Source organism: Opisthocomus hoazin, chromosome 6 (genome assembly GCF_030867145.1).
Source record: "Opisthocomus hoazin isolate bOpiHoa1 chromosome 6, bOpiHoa1.hap1, whole genome shotgun sequence".
Classification (NCBI taxonomy): domain Eukaryota; kingdom Metazoa; phylum Chordata; class Aves; order Opisthocomiformes; family Opisthocomidae; genus Opisthocomus; species Opisthocomus hoazin.
In genome coordinates, this window is record NC_134419.1 from 45,344,018 (window position 1) to 45,361,727 (window position 17,710).

The following is a 17,710-nucleotide window of genomic DNA, read 5'->3' on the forward strand; positions in this document are numbered from 1 at the left end:
GGGTGGCAGAAGGAAAGGATTTTGCACCATGGAGTACATCTGTTGCAACAAGGACTATGCTTCAGATACCCTATGTGGTACTGAAGTTGTCTCTTAAGATCCTGTACTGTTGGGAAGACTCAGTGGGGAGAGGCAATGTAGGAATGGGTATCAATGACAGGGAGTATCACAAGAGAATTAAACACCTTTTTCTGAAGTGACAGACAACAGCGGCTAAAGCTGGGTGTCCTCTGTGGTAGGGTGGGAGTCAGTAGAGGTGTCCAGAGGTGTCTGGAGCCAGGTCTGAAGGTGTGCTGGGAGTCTGGGGTGCTGACACCTAAACACAAACGGGCTGAGGAACAACAAAGTAATAGAAGGATGCTCGTCCTTGGATACAAAACTAAACTTGGATTAATTATCTGCTGATGTAGACTGATATTTTATAAGAGTATTCTCCTAATAATTTGTGTATTAAAATTGATCCAATTTCTTCCATGCTGGTTGTTCCCCTTCTGTCTACTTGGTATTGCATAGAGGATGCTCAGTAAGCGTGTGAACTCTGTCTGCAGATGCGAACCTGAGCTGCATGTTTTGAAGAGACCCTTAGTTAATCGAACTCATTTGTTATTCTTGCCAGTATCACCTGGTAAGATAGTAACACATGCACATATATTTCTGTAGTCAGAAGTTGGCTGGTTACCCAGACAGTTACTGATGGAGAAGAAATGAAGCAGGTGGATATAATCAATTGTTGTCCTTTTTGGAGCAATTAACGTGTCTGTAATGAATGTTCATGCATGTTCAGAGAGCCAGATGTGGTAGATTATTCTGTAGTACAGTTCATTCCAAACTCTTTTCAGTGGTGCCCGGTGACAGGACAAGGGGCAATGGGCACAAACTGAAGCACAGGAAGTTCCGTCTGAACATGAGGAGGAACTTCTTCTCTCTGAGGGTGACGGAGCACTGGAACAGGCTGCCCAGGGAGGTTGTGGAGTCTCCTTCTCTGGAGATATTCAAGACCCGCCTGGACAAGGTCCTGTGCAGCCTGCTGTAGGTGACCCTGCTTCGGCAGGAGGGTTGGACTAGATGACCCACATAGGTCCCTTCCAACCCCTACTATTCTGTGATTCTGTGATTCTACCTTTCACATTGATAGAAATGTCACTATATTGCCAACTCATGTTCCTATCAACAAGACACGAATATTAATATCAAAATGAACATGAAAAATGTTTTAAAAGTAGGAAGGACTCGCTTGAAATTTTTTTTCTTTCTATAGCCTTGTTCTTTAGATCCCTGAGAGGATACTTTACTAGTTCTTTGCAAAATCCAGTTTGCCATTGAAATTTGACCCAATGTGAGAGTTTAAGGAAGAATAGACCCAGTTTGTCCCCAGTTTGTAACCAGTTTAGTGGTACCCATGATTGTTTGTAAAAGAACTTACTGATGACAGGAATGTTATTTTCTGGAGACTGATTTACATCCTTCTTGGGAGTTGATAGTGAGGATTTGGGTACGCCAGAATAGTCCTTAGGATACCAATTGCCAAAATAATTGGAAGTCTTTTCCCCAGAGATAATGAGCAGGTCAAGAATTACATTAAATTGTAAGTCAGTAGTTGGCAGGATTGCGTACAAAAACTTGTAGTGCAAGCACATTTGTCTGTAGCTGCCATAAAGCCAAGGATGCCTGGGGAAGTTGTGACATTTGTATCATTGCAGTATTAAAAACCAGTTAAGGCAAACACAAGAACACTAGAGGGCATCCAGAAAAAAAGAACATACTTCAAATATGGCTGCTGTGATTTTCTTTGTTTCCAGTGTACAAAATGGTCACTGATTATACAAATGGAAGCAGGTCAAAGCTGGTCCTTTGCCTTGACTTATCATTGAAATCAACAGAGTCATTTGATTTAGATTCACATTTTGGACTGTTTAGGTTTATCTTTCGAGTAGCTGGGCACCTTCCAAGAAATTACCGAAATCTCTGAAAACCAGTGGTTTTCCTGAGTTCTGAAGCAATACAAGCCACATACTTATTTCTTACTCTTCCTCATCCAAGGAATTATGATTGCCTCTCATTTTCATCCCTTCACACCTCTTTGTCCTCAGCTACAAACAGAGAAGAAAGCATTCTTTATTTTACCTTTTTCTTCTACAGGCATACACTTTTGTGTTTAAGACTCCAGCTGAAGTTACACTTAAATCAAAATTTTACACTTCAGTCTAAGTGCTGAAAAAAATTGTTATTTTAAACTCCAGTAGCAAATTCCCAGTATTGGCCCTGCTATATTTTGAGGTTGAAGTAAAGGAGTCTGAGTTCTGGAAAGTAATATAGACTTGAGAGAAAGTTTAACCTTGACTGTTAAGGGCAAACCTACTCCAGTGATGATCTGCTAGATAGAGAAACCATTGATTTACAAAGTACAATTCCAGAGTGCAAAACCATTACAAAAGTTGTATTTTTTTTGTCAATACTCAGTTTGCAGCCTGAATAATTACCTTTAATGTTAGAAATGTCTTTATATTGAAGAATTTGAACTTACTGTAACACCAGTATTTTTTGAATGGCAGCTATTATCTCCATAAAGTTATTCATATGAAAAACTATGATCTTTAAACCAATAAAATAATGGTGTGAATGAGTGCTTCAGGTGAAAAGATGGATGTACATAGCTGCTGTTGGCTATGCGTAGAAACCTGTATATCTGCTTGCTTTTTAAATATGAGGAAGGGCATTGAGTGAGAACACAGGAGGGCCATGTAAAAAATAGAAAGGTCTTTTTGTTTGTAGATAAAGAAGATGTAATACTAACTTGTGAGAATATATCATGACTGCCGAAGCTGACTGAAACGCTGAAATTTTTATTTCTTACAAAATCGGTAAGATAAAAAAACCCTCCATTTTGTGAAAAGATGGACATTTTTAAAAATCACAATGTAGAAAAACGGCACTGCGTGGGATCTATCTCATTCCTATGGCACAATGCAGCTAAACACGTCATTCTTGGTTTTGCCTGCTCTGTCTCTAAAATCTCCAATGGTATGGATTTCTCATTTGCCCCTGGCAACCCATTCCAGTAGTTCATTATTTTTGTTGTTGAAAAGTTTGGCTTTTTTTTTTTTTCCTGGTGTCTAATGCAATGCTTCATCAAAGTACATTGACCATCACTTTTTGTCCTCATCATGAAGGGGAGCTGACTAATCCCTTTATGTTTCTGCAGCAGCTTTTTAAGCAATTGTGTTTGCCCACATCTCAACTTCACGAGGTGGGCAACCAATGTCTGAAAACATTTCCCTCTATTGTCACATGAGAGCATACTTTAGAAAACAGATGGATGGTGTTCCTGCAGAGTTTTCAGGTGAACTCAATTCTGTAGCGCTGTATCAGCGAATCAATATCTCTGAGCATCAAGGAGAACATCTCGGGTTTTCTAAAGCAATAGCCTTGCTATAAAACATGCACTGAATGATTTTTTTATGGATACTGAGCCCTAGAAAACAGACTTTGCAACATGTTTGTAATACTGCAGCTTAGTTCAGTTGCAGTTTCCATTGTGAAACAATATTTTAGTGTCTGAAAAATTCCTGAAAAAAATTCCCCTTAGTTCAGTTGCTGTTCAAGGACTTGAGCCCTAATTTGTTTATTTTTTCTTTATTAAATTGTGACAAAAAATATTTTGGTCATTGTTGCTTTTAGAAGACTTTTGCAGTCTAATTCATGCATGATTATAGAACCCAAACTTTCAACATTTACCTGTAACTGAGAAAGATGCAAGTCTCAAAGGATGAAAGTTCTTTAGCGAAGTATTTTTACACTGGAAAACTGACAATCCATTCAAATGCTAAGCTAGCAGGACTTTTTCCCACTTCTTTGTGACTTCTTTCCCATTGGAAATGTGCCTGTTTTGGTATAACTTCTGGAATAGTTCATCCAGATGAATGAAACTTCACCTCAGATTAATGATAGATAGATTCATATCCAGCCAGTATTCATGGTTAAGACTCTTCTTGGAAACCAACTTCAAATTTATGCCTTAAACTGAATGACAAAGGGACTGCCCCTGACTCAGAGGAGCTGGGAAGCATGCCATATCAAGGGTTATTCCAGATTACCGAAATGTCTTCATTTTAGATTGCCATAGAACCCAAACAAATTTGAAGTTTGAAAAATAACAAACCCAGACCCCAAGAAGTTTGTAGCTGTCAATGGAACAGATAGTTTAATATGGGGTATTTATGCAAGTTCAGAGACAAATTGGCTGTCTTTTCTCAACCGCACACTTCAGCTTTATTCGTATTAGAGGCTGGGATGAGCGATTGTCTTCTATTTATTCAAAGGTGTTACAAGTGCCCCGTGGCAATTGCACTCATACTGAGGTATACTCAGACTGGTATTTGAGTAGTGCTAACTGTTGCAGAAACTTGGGTAGCTCAGATTGGGTGCCTAAAACCAGAGAACATCCATCTCATTTCCTTTTTACGTGACAGTGATACGATGCTACACTACGGAGACCTTTCTCTAAAAATCTTAGTGCTCTCCCTACAACACTGTGGAAGCATCTCCCTCAAACCCAGGCTATCACTCTTCAGTCTGAATCTTTTCCAGTTGACGCAGTGTCGGAAAAGATTCAGAAGGAATAAAAATTGGTTGTGTTTGTTTTTTTTTTTTGTACGTGAAATCAGTTTGTTTGAATGAGAGGAATGTTGTTATATTTTTGAACAAATTGTTCAGAACCTTGAAATTCCCAAATTATTAGCAAAATATTTACATACCTGTACCTCAGACAAACTAGTTAGTAATCTGTTGTTTGCTTGTGTCCCCGATAGGCAAAGCTTAGAAAATGCACCTTGCTTCACTGAGCTGGCTTTTGTTGCTGGCAGAATTGGTACTTGGTGCTACGCCAGTTTGCTTTTGTAGGGGAAGGCAGTAACACAGTCTTGCCTGGCACAGTAGCTATTCTGGGCTTCAGAGGTAATGAGAGTTTAAAAAGCGTGAAGAAGGGTTCCAGCTACCTGGTTTTGATAGCCCATGCATCCTGGAAATTTAATTACATATTAATGGCTGTTTTCTGTGCTATTAATGTTGTGAAATGGCCTGTAAGGGAGGTGGTCTCAATTAGCCCTTGCATTAACTTTTTGTCATTAATGTGTGTCAGTATTGATGCTTTTAATTTCATGCGACTTGTGGAGAGCTCTGAGTAATCACACCGGGATGCCTGACTTGACTGAAGTCTGGCCTTTGAGGTCACAGTAATAAAGAACAATTGGGTTTGGTTTCTAAAAAATCCAGAAATAGGGCAACCAGTGGAAGGAGGTGGTCTAGTTTTACAACACTAGGAGTGTTTTAGAGCCAGTTATTATTTCTAAGTAAACCTTTCCTCTTTAATGATAGAGAAACTGTCTGTGGCTTGGTTTTAAAACCTTAGGAAAGTTCAACTCCATTTTCTTCTCTGCCCTTCATTTTGTTTCTCTTGACTCTCTTCCAGAGACAGAAGCTCAGCTTTTTAAAGCTGAGCTCAGCCTTTTAAAGAGTTCCTGCCTTCCTGTTGGTTACCCAGTCCGTTATGCAGCATAGTGACAGCCTAGTCACCATCACATCATGCTCAAGGGTCAATATTTTTAATACAGGGAAAATTTTTAGTGCCAAATGATTCCATTTTTATCTGCTTAAAATTTCCTGTTTTTGGAACGGAAAACACAGGACTGTGAAAAGGACCTGCTTCGTGTATGGGATATCAGAATTAGTTTCATGTATTCGTTAAAAATGTGACTTTTTTTTTTCTTTTCAACCTTGCTGAGTAGATTTATTGAAGTCACAGTGACATAAGTTTTTTTGGTTTTAGGGGAAAGTATTAGTTTGGAATGTTTCACTCTCTTAAATTACATCTGATTTACCCCTAAATCTATCTGTTTTCCCTTGAAGAGTACATATTGGTGAAGCTAGACTATATGTAGTTATCAGATTCTTAACATATTCTTTATTAAATGCAGTGTACGATGTTTTCTCTTCTCTAGCCATGCAATACCAGAATAGGTCAGTTAAGATTATTAGCAAACCTGACTTATGCATTTACAATGTCACATATTAGTTCCTTTGCAATCTGAGTTGGTGGTTGTCTAGTCCCCAGTTACCCTGATGCTTCTTTTCTGAATTTTGCTTCCACATCAGTGTGGATGTTTCCATTTCAGTACACAGCTGCTTCAATTTCTGCTTCATCAGTCTTGTATGGAAAAAAAGGCAAAGGATTAATTTAACTTTTCCTGGTCATCTTCCAAATGTATGACCATTTATTTGTTTCAGTATAATTTCCAAATTATAGCTAGCTTGACTTTCAACGATCCTTATCTCCACTACAGCCATTTTTAAAATATATTTTGTTCAACCCTACTTTTTTTCACAGCCAAAATGTACCATTCTTTCTTTTTGTCTGAAGCAACTTGCTGTAGCTTCACCCAAGAATATTTTCCAGCCTAAGACTACTCTTCACCAAAGCCAGGTCTAACAAAAGCACAGAAATTTGTTGGCTACAACATCGATAAATATCTGAATTATCGCTGTTAACTACTACTTTTTTTTCCACCTGGAAAACTAATCTTCCAGCATAACACAAGTCCTGGTTCTTTTTGTCTCTCTAGCAACCATATAAAGATTTCTATGTGCTTATATTCAGTTCTGATGATATGTAATATTCTCTCAATTTTCCTCCTGAACCACCTCTTTATAATCTTTCCCAGTGGCATATTACATAAATTGACTGTTTTATCCATACTGTGGTTTTACCAGCAGAAATGCTACCTCTTTCTTAATGTACAGGTCTGTTATTCTCACTTCAACTTTTCTCGCACGCAGCCCACATTTATTAACTCCATATCTGTTTGGTCCTTCAGCACCTATTCTCAGTCCTCTGCTCCTGGTGCGTCCCGTTCAGTAGCAAGCACTGTGTTCTCACTAGGGTCACTTCAGTCTCTATTGCCATGCACTACATGACTAGGCTCAAGTCTCAGCATACCCACGGGGCCTACGGTTGCATGTTAACCCATGATCTCTTTAACGCTACATTTTAAATCCTACATCTATGAGATCTTACTGCCCCTGTACATAATTCAGTAGTAATTTAGAAAGTAGGTATGCAGCATCACAGTTTAATTGCTGAAATACATTTTGGTTTTGTCTGGATGATGTCGTATAATGTTGCATAAAATTTTAGAAGTATTAATTAAAGGTAACTCTCAAATGAACTGTAGATGCCTGTTTTAACAAATGAAAAATGCATTTAATGAATGTTAGGAATATCCATAGACAGGCTACTTATCAAGCACAGCCACTCTTTCTTGACATAGGAAGGATATGGGTGTAGAAAAAGGTTCATTTATTGATTTTTGAACCTAGAGAGTTAGAGACACTAGTGAAAAATGCCAGTAGTGTTTTGTTTTGTTTTTTAAAGCAGAGTTGACTTTTAGCAAGCTTCCATTAAGTTGTTTTTAATAAGACAAGTTATCACTTAGTTGAGAAAAGTTTCACAGCAGCTGAACGGATGTTTGGAGTAGGTACTCTTCTTGCATACAAAAAAAAAGAACTCTTTATAAATCCTGAGGCAGTGGTTGTCTGACTTCTTCAGCTGAAACATTAAAGCCAAATAAAAGGCTGCACTTTTTTTCTTACTGTTTGTATGAATTAAATTATCTTTGTATTATTAACATTCATTAATTTTTCTATATTAATAGTTACATGAAAATCATTTCATATCTTTATTCATTGTAAATTCATCAGTTTGTTTCTAAGCTTGAATAAACTTGTATGTTAAGAGAGAACTTCTTTCCAGGTGCTCCTAAAAGATCTATAAAGTTTACAGAGGGTTCGTTTTTATGGCATTATTAACCAAAGCAGCATATTCCTTACCAAAACAAAAAGATAAGTCACTAAAGTAAACTGTGGGTCTGCTAGAGTATGTTTGTGTCAGAATTATAATATTATCTATTATAACATGGGAAAAATATATTTTCCTTTTTTATTTTTTTTCATGTGAACGTGCATGAACACGCGCAAATGTAATTCTGTATCAGAAAGGTGCTCAGCACAGAAAATCATAGCTGACCTGGTTAGAATATGGCAAAGTGGAAAGAGAGTCTTATAATGGGTGAATGTGGAAGAAATTTTCTGTCTTTCTAGTATTTTTTCCTCTTAAATATGCTATAATAAGCATTGACTCTATTATAAATATGAATAACAGCCAAAATGAATAATACGTTATGCAATTAACTTTCTAAATGAAAGACAATGCAGCTACTTTTACTGTGACTTAAGGAATCTTGTGGAAAGGTTTCATGCTAGACTGTTCCATACACTAGTCAGAAATGGTTTGTAGTATCAGGGATTTAATTGTATATAATGACAGAAATGGGGAGAGGTGTAAAGTGAATGACAATTTGATTAATACTGACAATTCGGAGTGTCTTGTTTCTCAGGCTTGCCCAATTATGAATTTTGGAAGTCATTTTTAATTTTCACAAAATTAAGCTAGTAGAAACGGTAGTGTTAGTCTTTCCAAATTCATGAAGACCAGACCTCTACAGCTGTTGGACAACCCATGGCTGTTTCTTTCCATTACCTTTCTAATTGAACGGTGGGTGAGATTGAAGTGCAGCTGTATTCCTGTCATGCATATTCAGGTGCTAGATAGAAATATTTTCTCCTGACTGCTGAGTAGGTTTGCATCTGTTTTTTCACTGCAGAAGCTGTAATCCATATTTTAATAAGTATAGAAAGATTTCAATGTTTTAAAAATAAATAATGTGGATGATTTCACTAAAAGGAGAAACTTGGAGAGTTTACTCTGATCATCTGTTAACTTTGATATCAGCAGAACTTGAAATCTGAACATCTATGCATAGAATGTTCTTGAGATGATTTTAAAAATGCATCTCTTTGTTAGTATTGATACAGCTGGTGCAGATAAAACACAGTGGGCAAAAGAATTAACTTTTCATAGGTGTGGCATCTGCCAGTTCTAATTCTGTCCTGTTCTTGTCCTCTTACTTTGAGGTGATCATGCAAATAAAGATCAGAACAATAATCTGGGCATTGTGTGTAGGGCCAAAAGTAAATGCTGATAATTTATATAAGCCCAGGTAACTTAGAATTTTAACCCAAATATCTCAACAATCTACTATTCTGCAACAGCGTTGTATTTTCTTTCCAGAATAGTTTACTTCAGCTGCAGTTCAAGTAGTGGAAAAAAACATAGTGTTCTTGTTTTGAGGAGCTATTCATACATCCCAGGCTTGCAGCAGAGACAAATGGTGCTCATTTCCTCTTACTATTCTGGTCAGGAGGAAACAACACCTAAAACTGAGTATTTTTGGACCTTCCATCCAGCGCTGGGGGCTACTTGAGCAGTCCTTCTGACTGGCCAGCCTGTAGCTCTTTCCAGATGCCTGACTTTACTCTGGATTGAATTCTGTTCTTGCCTTGCATGAAAGCAATGCTTGCAGAATTTACCACCTCTTGCCTACATCTGTCTCACAACTTAACTTTGTCCCATAACTGTAAGCTGTGTCCAAAATACCATGTACATGCATGAGTATAGCTTGTTCTAAATTGAGATAATTAATGTTATATTTGTAATATTTTAAATTTCACGCATAAATTGGAAATAACAGTTACTAATATGACTGGTCTACAGCTGAAAATGTATTGCTTTTCAAGGGGATAAGATCGGTTCTCAGCAGGTCTTTCAGTTGCAGGGAACGGACAGCAGATGCTCAGGAGAATTGGTGTATACAAAAAGCTACACCCAGGAAACCATTTCAACCAAACGAACTTTCATTAGCCACCAGCAAAATGCATGACTACCAAGAAGCCTTTATTAGCACCACTCTTAATACTGCTATCAAAAATATCTATACTCATCACTGCTGAAAACTTCCCAATTTGTGAGACTGGCTTGTGGCAGTGCTGTGTTGCTCTCCCGGGAGGGGCAGAAGGGGCTGTAGCAGCAGGCACCACTGCGGCACCTGTAGCAACCTACTTTTCTCATTTGTGTTAGCTCCTTGCCACAGCACTCAGCATGCCTGTGGGAAGAAGACACACAGTAGCTGGGATCAGTTTACTTTATTAAGTAAATTTACTTAATAAAAGAATTTAATTACACATCTTGCATAGATGATTTCTTTCAGTGTAGGCTTTTGGAGAATTTATTGCTTTTCCTTTTCATTGCTTTCCTTTAACCGATACATTTGTTGAATTCCAGAATCAGTCCATCTGCATTAGAAGTTATTTCACAGTTTCTGGTCAGAAAGCATATATCAGGAGAGGTTCTGAAGTTAGAAAGCAGGAATCAGTAGAGGTTCTGAAGTTTCTCGTGAGTTAAGGATTCATTTCTTTGTCTCAAGGAATGAATCAAAAATATCCTTTCCAAATGATGTTCAATACCCCCCCGCCTCAAAAAAAAGACCAAACTGGGTTTGGGGTATTGATTTTTTTTTTAATTTCCAAACAAGCTGATATTTCTCCAGGGTACAACGTAAGTTTTGTTTTGTTTATTTAAATGAAATTTTGTTTTGTAAATGAAACATGGTATTAGTGGTACAATATCAGTATTTGAGACTTCGAAGACACAGTCTTTCTAAAAAAAGTGACTAATATGGGTGTATTTTCCAGTGCAATAAATATCACTCTATTTTTGAAAATATGACCTGTACAAATTTAAAATACATGAAACTTTAAAATTTATTGACAAAAAGTCTACCAGTCTTAGTCTTCATTTACCCCACCTCGGCAAGTTAATTTGTTGAGCCAACTCCTTCATGTTTCAAAACATCCAAGAAAGGTATTAGACCTCAAATCTGTGCTCTGTTCTCTGTCTTGGCAGTTATCTTTGCAATTATCTCAGATTTGTCTTCTTGTTCACCTGGTTTTGTGCTGCTCCTCAGTTAAATATGATTTCATTTCTTCTGCAAATGATGTTTGATTAAAAGGAGTCATTTGTTTCCTATGTGAGTTTTTCTCAATTAACTGATTAACAAATTTGGCTGGGAGGTTTTTGTCCTTTCTTTCTGTTTCAGTATTTTTTCCCTGCTTGAACCAGAGGTTTTAAGAATCCCCATTCCTAGCTTGTTGTTCAATTCTTGTCAGATCCCTGCCTGCTCAATTCATTTTTAATATTGTCAGCAAATAAAGACAGTTTTCGTTTGCTCATTTATGAATCTGATTTTGTTCCGAAATCTGTCTTGACATACTGAATAACCTTACACCTTTACTGAAAGATCTGAAGGGTCAGCTACCTTTCTTTTTTGTTTTGCAACAATGTATATCTTCCACTTCATCAACAAAACAGCTTAAAACATCTGAATGCGATTTATAATTATTTATTTTTTAAAAATGACCAAAATTTTTAAAGAAAATTTTGAATTTTCCCATGTGATTAAAAAAAATATCGAGAGAATGTTCTTGACCTCATTGTCTTTACTCTCTTTTATATATTGCTCAGGATTGTGATTCGCAGTAAATATCTCCGCTGTTCCTTTTGTTGCAGATTTCCAACTACACAAAGATATTTACCCAAAAGAGTTCCCCAGATGTGGCACGCATCTTGGGGTAACTGCATTAATTTGTCCCTTTTTTTGGGTATTTGCTTTTCTAAAGATTTTGCTGCAGCTGCAGCCATTTTGTGAATTATGAAAAATACTGAGGCTAGTAATTAACATCTAAATCCTTTCTGCAAACTGAAAGGGCAATTTATATTTAAAGAAAATTATATTTGACGTTTAGGAGATTAAGCCTTCTACAGGCTGGAATATTAGTTCTCCCAGTCATACAGTTCAACAATTGACCCTTATTAGCTATCGCTATTAGATCAGTTTAAACATGAAAGGTGAAAACCTGCTTTTATTAAAGTTGTTGGCAAAACTCCCAGTGACATCAGCAGAGCCAGGATGCAGAAAGGGTCTCTCAGAATTACGTTCTGGTTTGGAGAAAGAACTTCACTCCTATATCCAAAAAGGAAAGAAAAACTAGAAATTCATTAGAAGAATGATTTTACCGCAAACTTCTGCTTGTTTCTTTTTTTCCTGTGCATGTCTCGGCCAGATGAAATTTTTTAATCTTTACCTGTATTGTTAGTACTGAATATGTAGGTTTTCATAAAATGAAGTCTGAAACCCAAATAGCTTATCTGGTGAAAAAACTTCCTCTGCTCCGTAATACAGGCTAGAAACTTCAATAAAAAACTGATGTTTTTTTGGATTCTAATTTGAAAACACCTTTTCATTCTACAGAAGAAGAGAGGAACACAGAACTTTAAAATCTGCATTGCAGCTCTTCCTATAATCCCTGGCAGAGTTGCTTTTGCTGTCGAGATGCATATTTGAGTGTGTATAATTTCATAAATTAAACCCACGGGCTATCAGTTTCCCTGTGTCTCACAAACCTAATCTGTGGATTAATTTTGCTTGGCCAGTTTCAAGATGAAAATGAATTTTTATCTGTTTTTCTACAGTGTTGTTTGAGGTTATTTCACGTACTGCAGCAGAAAATGTGAATATTCAGTGTTTTCAAGAGATAGATGAGAGGCAAGATGATAAAACCTTGCTTGAATGAGTTGGCCTGCACCAAATTGATCCAATCTCAATGGAAAAATGAAACTGGAAAAAAAATATGTGCAAGATAGACGAGGCACAAGCGCAACAACTAATTTTTTTCATAAGCCCCATGTAACAGTTTAGCTTTCATCTTCCATATTGGACATTATTCTGGAAAGTGCACCACACTCCAATCAACTGTTGGGGTGGAGGCAATTCAGGTCCTCCTCCTCCTTCCTTCCTCCTTCCTTCCTCCTTCCTTCCTCCTCTTCTTTTTCTTTTTCTTCTCTTTTTGTACTACTACGCTGAGTCCCTCTGTATCGTTCCTTGCATTTCAGCTGCGCAGAGACCAAATGCAGATCAAAAAGCCAAACAGTTTGACTCCGCACAAGTTATCTGAGTGGTGACTAGGTGGCAGGCTACGCAACTAGGACGTGCCTCCTATCAGCACCTCTGGTGAAACCGGTCTTATCAGCCATTTGGTTTTGTTCCGCTTTATGACTAGATTGCTCCAGCCAGCAAGAGACACTACAATAATGGGAGTTTTGAATAATATTTCCCTATTATTACTAAACAATGTATTGTAAAGGCTGTAAAGATTGTCTAACATTGATCTGGGGCATGGACTTACACAAACTTTTAACATATTTTTTGCAATTCTCTCTGCCTTCTCATTTATTCAAAGTTGCCAAACATTTACTATGCCCATAATAAATGTCTGAAATACAGAATTTGTCAATTAGAGTGAGGCTTTTGTTGCATCCACACAGATCCATTTTCCAGTCTCTGACTGAAAGAGTGGAGAGAATCCAAAGAGCAAAAGAAAAATTTCTCTGTTGTGGACTGACTTTTCAAAGAGCTGGTGGAAGGAAATCTTGTCTCTGATAGCTCATATATCTTTTCTTACTTTCTATGTTGAAAATTTGGATGCATACCTTGAACAGAAAAAACTATGCTGTTAACATTTAGAGTTATTAAATGAACATGTTAGTTCCAAATCACATTTTTAACGAGAGAGAAATCCTCTCCAGTGACAAAGATACTTCAATGGAAAAGGTATAAATGCATTCTGCCTTTTTACTTTATCATGGGCTTGGTTAAGTGAGGCTGCGTAACTGGATTTTGAGCCCATTGCTTAATCTCTGTTTTAAAAGGGTGCTTGGACTACATTTGCATGTAAGCTACCTAAATAATTATTTTCTTTGTGTGTCCATGTGGGAAAGAAGGAACATTAGTACATTTTTTCAATATCTATAGTTATCGGCATACGTAAATCTGGAAGGGGGAGAGGGAAACAAGTTATTGAAAGTGTGACCTAGGGCACCTCTTTCAGACATGTCTGTGCTGATGGATACTGGAGCAAAAAGGGTAATTCTAGACAATTTTTAGCAATGTATAAAGAGCTGAAGACTTTTATAGCTCTGTTATAAATAGATAATTGATTTTCCTTTAGATTATTTTCTGGATGAATACTATAGAAAAATGAGGAAGTGCATCAAGATAAATTTTAAATATGAAGATTTTCCACTTGTTCACACACACTAAATAAACTTCAAGCATTGAGGATGTAAAAACAAACTCTCATTGTGTCATACTACAGATCAAAATATCTGCACTTACATCTTTTGTGATAATATATTGTGTATAACATTTTCTTCTGAGATGACGATGTGTTTACTTGATCTACTTACCACGGCTTAAATGATTATACAATACATAGTGCCAGTAGCAATTTTGCCCAAGCAGGAATGAGTTAAAATAATTATTATAATGGAATTTTCAGATTTCTCAGCTTTTGAGTCCTTGGTTTCTCAATTAACAGGGTTTTTCTCAGGGGAGCTAGGGATAGATGTGATGACCTAGGGCAGCATCAGGATTTCTGTTTATCTAAGAATTCATCGTGCTTCCCTATCTATTAACAGCAGACTGTAGGAAAAAAACAGTCGTTCACTATCAGCTAGTTAATTGGAAATAATACAGGCAGATGCAGTATTAACATGTTTAAAAGTCCCATACATATGTTTTAATAAAATATATTTACACTTACTTTTAAGACCAATACTTTCTAATTGATATTGCATCAATTTAATGCCGTAATGAAATTGTTATAGCACATAAACCTTATGTGTAACTTTCTTACCAGTTAAGCACCAAATCTGCAGTGTGACTTTAAGCTGACTGTGAGTCTTTATTTCTTTGATTTAAAAACATAGAAAAATCATCTCACAGTAAATATAACTGAAGAGGTTCCCAAAACATGCCAGTAAATTTCCCTCTTTGCTCTTACAACTTGAGTCATCAGTAGAGTTAAAAAGAGAAGTGGTTATCTAGCAACACTAACATCTTCATTTCTTGTTTTGATAGTACTAACCTAGCAGCATCGGCAGCTAATGGGAACACATAGTTTGGAGTTTTATTCTTATGGCTCCATGCATGAAGCAAAATGTGTTTTCAGTGGTAGGCAAGAAACTGAATATGACCTTTATTTTTAAAAGATTGTGTTGTTATTATAGTAGCTCTTAGTAATTCACATATATGATTATTTTTAAAAGGTAGTTTAAAAAATTGTATTCCTCAGAATAATTCTTGACTGTAGATTGAATAATTCAAGTTCATAATTTACAGTAGAAATCCTTTGGATTCATTTGTGCATCACTAAAACACATAAGATCTTTTCAGCTCTTTTTTTTTCCCAGGTACTTTTTGTAAACTACATTTATATGATGATATTTTCTGCTGAATTAATATTCTTTGCAATTCTTATCCTCCGTAGGCTGAGGTGTCTAGTGACCAAATTTCTTTAAAGCAGAGAGACAGCAGGCTGAAAGCATAAGGGAGGAGATGACTGAACTTGGGAAAAAGATGATTTCAAGATAGTCAGCGTAAACAAAAGACAAATTTTTAAATGTGGAAAGGGTTCAGAGGATGATAAGACAGGAGAAAGATGGTGGATCAAAGGAGAACTAGGCAGATGCAGTCAAAATTTAAGAGGAGGCAACAAGAGGTAGAGAAGGTCTGGAAACAGTAATGTAGTTCTGAGTTGGATTCAGATGTGAATTCAGGTGTGGAAGAATTAGTTAATGTGGTCCTGTGTGACTATGTAACTTAATAGCTCATGCATGTTATGCTTGCAAAGGGAGGACATCAGTGAAATACTATTAGTAAAGCTGCTCAAAAATAGGCTGAATACAGTGGTTTTGATGTTAATTGATACATTTGTATTTGTACAGTAAAAAACTTTAAATCCCAGGATAGAGGTGGGTTTTTTCCAGAGGTAGTGCACTGACAGTGAAGTTTTCTTTAAACCAAGTATTTCTAAATCAGTATATTTCATTTTGAAGCATAGATTTTTGAAAAAGAAAATTAAAGAAAAAAAAACCAAATAATCCACCAAAACCAGAACAACTGGGATACTGGGTTTGATTATAAGATCTCCTGGCTCAGCCTCCTGTTTGAGACAACACCTTGTGAAGGTGAGAAACATTGCACAGATAGAAAAATCTGCCTTAGATATATCTTTCTCACTTCTGGGAAGCAGTTTTTGCATATCTCAAGTCAGGGGCTGCATGTGAATCATTGTTTTTATGTGTACTACTGGACTTGTTTTCCATTAAGTCCTCCTCTTCCATTTTGGATCAGTTTATACTTAGAGTTTTGTGCTATCTGAATAAGGAGCTTCAAAATATTCGTTTCGTACTTTTTTCTGCTAGTTTTAACCGTCTGCCTCATAACACTGATTTGCCTACTTATATGATGAGAAATAGTAAATATTCATTTCCCACTCAATTTCTCTGTATTGTTCATGATTTTCTGGCTTTCTGTGATAGTTCTTCTCCATCATTAATTCCTTGAAACATGCCTGTCTTGGGAGGCAAGTACAGTGTCATGAAGCCAAGGATAGCTGTCTGCCTCACCCCAGCAGGTAGCGCTTGGTGCAGACATCCATTCACATTGGGTCCAGAGAACAGATGGCCAAGGAATATGTCTGTGGGAAGCCTTTAAAAAGTGGAAATTACAACCTGGGACATGATTCAGTCCATATATGGTGAGCAAGATAATCAGAAGTACTTTATACCTCATTAAGTGGACTTGTTACTTGTAATTGCTAACATTATGAGAATTCTTGGAGTAGTGCAAGATTTTTAACAACTGTTCTAAGAAAAAGATCTCTCTCCTCTTTCTGAAGGTAACGTTGGCACTCATTGATTTTCTCAGATATTGCATTTAAGTCTCCCAGAAATTTTTGTAAAAGCTTAGGCAAATATTATCGGCCCTGGATAGATTTTTCAATAAACTATTTCCTTTTAGAATATTCTTTCCAAGATATATGTGTAAATGCAGTGGATTCTTATCTGAAGCTTAGAAAGTCAATATCATGCGTCTTATACTTTAAGAAAGTACACCTGATTATCATAGAAAACTACCAAGTGTAAGCATGACTGAGAAGTTGAAATATTGTAGTGTAATATCAGAAATGTTTAAGTTGAGCAGCTCTAGTACGTTTAATTACAAGTCTGATGAAGGTTTCATGGAATACTTATCTTCCCTATTTTTGCTATCAGTTGATTAAAGATTTAACAGAGGAGTTATAAATACGTTGTTGTACTATATTTGCGCTGTTTGCTGGGGTCAATGGCTATATGGACAACACCAAGTAATCTGTTGTAAGCAGTCCCCTTGTCACAGGGGTTTCAGATGACACTGTGAATGCTGCTCCTTTCTATCATCTACGGGTGAGCTAAACAGACACTCTGATGTTTCCTTGGGAAAATGTCGAGGTCCTGGTTGCATATGGTTATGGAGAAACTTGACACATTTGGACATGACTAAAGTCCCCTTACAGAAATTTGCTCTGCAGTTTCAACACAAAGAGATTTGAGCAGGAAGAGCCTAACCCTCCACCCCACCCCAGACCATGGAATGGTGTCAAGCTTCGGGAATTTGGAAGCAAAGGAGATAAGGGAGAGTAAAATAACTCAGGGCAGGACTGAAGATGTAAGATGTTTGAGGAATGAGATAAGAACCGCAATGGTGGGAGTTCAAGGAAGGAGGGCTTCGCTTGCTTCCCTTCCCGAAGCTCTTCTCACTAGCCCCATCCTTTGAGCAGGTCATTGTCCTGAGACAACACCCCTCAGCCAGAGCAGCCCACG